Source organism: Schistocerca cancellata, chromosome 1, assembly GCF_023864275.1.
Source record: "Schistocerca cancellata isolate TAMUIC-IGC-003103 chromosome 1, iqSchCanc2.1, whole genome shotgun sequence".
Lineage (NCBI taxonomy): Eukaryota > Metazoa > Arthropoda > Insecta > Orthoptera > Acrididae > Schistocerca > Schistocerca cancellata.
In genome coordinates this window covers 1,245,168,447-1,245,173,296 of record NC_064626.1, presented here as the reverse complement: position 1 = coordinate 1,245,173,296, position 4,850 = coordinate 1,245,168,447, and positions in this window count along the sequence as shown.

The following is a 4,850-nucleotide window of genomic DNA, read 5'->3' as shown; positions in this document are numbered from 1 at the left end:
CTAACGGAGGTGGCTTATCGGAAATGAAAGTCAGAATTACGTAAATATTTGAATAGTAACAAACAAAATTTTGCCTAGCTATACTGTATATAGAATAAGGGAAACGGTCGCCAGCCTAATTAGGCAAGAGAAAGATTAATGTTCTCGTTTAAGAAAGTAGGTATAAGTAACTGAAACGGACAAACACAACCTAGACTTAGCCACACGCGAGTGCAATGAACTCTGACACACACATATGTTTTAAGATTGAAGCTAACAGTTAGAGCAGCACAAACTATTTGCAAAATTATAACATATACCGAAACACACTATTACTTTCAGGGCTTACACAAAGTGAATGGTCTTTATAACATTACTATTAATATGCACTTCTAATACACGAGAGAGACAAACACTTAGCAAACATGAGAATATAACGTTTCACAACTGCAGCTTTCTCACTTTTACTACAGCGAAACACAATGTTGACAAAATTGCAAGAAACTGACTCACCTTTTAGAATTTACTACAGACAACAATGTGTTTATTTACTTTATAAGCCTCAGTCTTAAGAACTTTTAATATTGAAGTTAGCAACAGCACTTTAAATAGCAGTTTTAATAGGAAAATTATTTTGAGCAAATAACTTTTACTTTAACTCACTTTATTGCCACATTAACTTTAACTTTCTTTTTACTAAGTTCAAGAGGCATTAATTAGCAAAACTCTAGGCTTTAATTTCTTTTAGTAAGGACACTCGGATATCACTTTAGCTCAAACGGAGAGGAACCTGAGAAGTGTTATGATGAGGAGAAAAATCAAGGTAGGTACATAAATTCAGATACAAATTACCTTATATTTCAGCACATTAGCACGTCCATTAAGCTGATCCTTCACTGTACATCATTATAGTATTACGTTGCAATGATTGCGCAATGTGGTGGCAACTGCATGTTGGTAGGTGGAATTGTAGGCAGAATGGCTGGACTCTGTCATTTCTTGGTGGCGATGGTAGATACAAACTCCAGAATAGTTCCAGCTATTTATCCATCCATCCGAGGCATTGAAAAGTAGCAGGAAAAGCCTCTTTCGGAACCAGCACAATATGCATCTGTTACATGGCAGTGCACGGACTCGTAGCTCGTCTCCGACTGGTAGCTCGTCTCCGACTGACTATGAGTTCCACCTTTTCTACCTAGGCCAACCACAATTTGCGCGCGCTACATAGTTCCGTTCCCGAGGGGAACCACTACACCTTTTACATACAGAATAACTAAGAGCCCTAAGTGAAGGTCAGCAGTTTACATAATAGCAAACAAACACATTAAATAAAACAGAACATTTTCACATATTGACACTTCTACAAAAAATTATTCACACAAAATTACAATTATATACAGTAAGTTTTGTTCCCTCCAAATGGGACAAAGATTTTAAATTACAGATACACTACTTTGCATAGAATCAAATCAAGACACCAAAGTTTTTACAAAGAAAGGAGTATACAATTTTATGTTATCGATTCAATCACACATTTACAAATACTCAATGTTATAACATTAAATAAAACAAAAGCAAAATAAATCAATAGAGCATTAGAGCTATGGTGTTACATCTTTTGAAGCTTTTTAATTAAAAAGTACTTTATGAACATTCCACATTTTTATTCTTCATATCTACATCTTTATTTCTCAACTTAGTCACCTTGGCGACGAACACATTTCTCCCAATGAGAGACCAGTTTGTTGATACTGTCACTGATTTGTTGACAGAACCACAATCTCATCCCCGCTTGCACCGCGTCATCACTGTCAAGGTGAAGTCATCTAGGGTGTAGTTTATATTTGAGAAACATTACAAGGTCTAGAATGAGATTTTCACTCTGCAGTGGAGTGTGCGCTGATATGAAACTTCCTGGCAGAGCTCTAGAGCACTTACCAGCGAAAGACAAAGGTTCCGAGTTCGAGTCTCGGTCCGGCACACAGTTTTAATCTGCCAGGAAGTTTCATTACAAGGTCTGTCACACATACTGAAGCTAGCACTTCTGCTTTCTCTATTACGAGCACGAACAACCCAACGTCACACGTTACTTATGTCGATACGATCATCATTGCACACAGCTTTCGTTCTTCTACAGAATTCAGTTGGAGGAACGTTTGTTGAGGTTATAAAGTTGATTATTGCGTGCTATTTCTCACAAACCGACATAGTTACGTTACACATCGCCATATTAGACGCTACAAGTCGGAGCCCTACCGAGCGAGGTGCACAGTGGCTAGCACACTTGACTCACATTCGGGATGACGACGGTTCAAACCGGCGTCCGGCCATCATGATTTAGGTTTTCCTTGATTTCCCTAAATCGCTTCAGCCAAAGCCGGGATGGTTCCCTCAAAGGACACGACTTCCTTCCCCATCCTTCCCTAATCGAAAGGGACCGATAGCCATCCCCCCAAATCAAAAAACCAGCCACCCAACCAAGTCAGAGCCCTCTAGCGGCAGGTTCGCAACTTGTGTCGGCGAAGTGGGAAAGTTGACCGAGAAATATGCGTGACATGTAATACCTCAACCGGTATTGAGAATAGTATAAAAATTCGGAGGCACTACTTTTCCGCACGCCATCATAATACTGCGTGTGTCCTATTTCCACCAATAGAGGAAGACTACTCGGACTCAATAGGAAACTGATAAGAAGTAATAAGCGTATTTGTATACCAAGACAGTAGAGTTTTAACAACGTTCCACTCAACTTTACAAACTAAAAGACACGTTCGCATTGGCAACAAGCATAATGTCGCCCTCAAAAGAGATCTGGGCAATTTGTCCTGTTCACAAGGGAAACTTCCCATCGCATTCCCCTCAGATACAGTCCTAAACTGGCCCAGCGGATATCCCTTCAAAAACTGAACGTAGATCAAGCGTGACAACAGGAAGAAGGTGTACTGAACTGTGGACAACGAAGCAAAATAGGAACAATGGACGTTGCAAGCTCAAGATGTGCGGCAACGCACATACATACGTACCCACAGCGTCGTGGTTTTGTGGTTACGGGGTTGGACTGGGAAGGGGGAGATGCATGTTCAAATCTCGTACGTGCCCTAATTTCTTTTTTTTTCACAAAATTATGAACTGTCCGTCCGGTTATAGGTGTGTCTGTCCTCTTTATTCAGATTTGTGTCTGTGTCTTGGTGTGACGTCCGTTTGGAACAGCGAGGTGTGAGAAAGGGATCTCCAGACGTGCGTAAATCCTATTTGTTCTACATATATGACACACGTTATGACTCTTGAGTTCCGTTTTGGAAGTTTTGAATTCCTTTGTTCTAACATAGTTGACACCCACCTATTTGTTGTTCTCATTTGTGAAAGGTCGATGCGTCATCTCGCCTTCTTTCATGACATTTACCTGCGAGGGTAATATATTATTACCACACGACATAATCTATAATCAATGTATAGTATGACAATTTTCAAGGCTTCAGAAGGAGAAAAGACAAGTCGACGATCAAACGGAAAGTTCAATATTTTGTGAAAAAAATGTGTGGAACGAGCGAGATTTGAGCATAGATCTCCGCTTTCCCAGTCCAACAGCATAACCAAATAACCATGACGCCGTGGCTACGCAGGATTGCTCGATGCTGCGTATCTTAAGTTTGGACCATTCACTGCTTCTACCGGTATTTTCTTCTTTTTTCACAGTTCAGTACACCTTTTTCCCGTTTTCATGCTTGATCTGTGTTCAGTTTTTGACGGTCTATCCACTGAGTCATTTTACGAGTAAATCTGTGGAGGAGGTGGGGGGAGGGGGGGGGGGGAAGGAGTGCGACGGGAATTTCCCTTGTCAGAACAGAGAACGTAGAATTTTTAGCCATTCGCTTCATGGTTCCTGCGTCGTCCTAACTTGAATCCACATGTAAGTCTATGTCTACATCTATACTCTGCAAGCCTCCTTACGGTGTGGGGCAGAGGGTACGTTCCGTTCCACTTTCACTTCTCCCCTTACCTGTTCCAGCCTGGAATAGTTCGCATAAAGAACAATTGCCGGAAAGGCTCCATCTGGGTTCGAATCTCTGATTTAACCTTTGAGGTCACCTCGCTAGATATTCGTAGGAGGAAGCAATACACACCCAGTAAAAGAATTGGTACATCGTTTTAGAGGTTTCCAATTCACTCTGGATTTACTGTTACAACAGTATATATAGAGTATATGAAATGATAACATTTACAGATCAATAATATCACAAGCGGTTCTGATGCATCAGACCAAAGAACAGACCAAAGAAGACGAAGTAAATATTACTGATTTCCAATCAAGAACAACTGCCAAGATGAGAAACATAGAAGTAGATATCCTTGGTGTAACAAAGCAGCTTAAATCACTTAATAAAGGCAAGGTCTCCTGTCCAGATTGTATACCAGTGAGGTTCCTCTCAGAGCATGCTGATCAAATAGTTCCATATTTAGCAATTATAAACAACCACTCGCTCACAGAAAGATCCGTACCTAAAGACTGGAAAATTGATCAAGTCACACCGATACCCAAAAAAGGAAGTAGGAGTAATCCGCTGAATTACAGGCCTATATCACTAACGTCGATTTGCAGTAGGGTTTTAGAACATATTGAGACGCCCCCTTAGAAAAATTATTGGATTACTGTGTTAGTAAATCCCTTACGTTATTTGATTTTCAAACAGATGAGCAGAACTGAACGTACTCAGACATTTCACACTTAACTTATTCTGATCATCACTAAACTGACATACAATATTTTTAGCGCAACGCAATCTGACTTTCAATAATCCCTACAGAAGAATGGCCCTGACTAACATTAACCTATACCTTTCATGAATTCTTACCTCACGAAAATCTTTGTT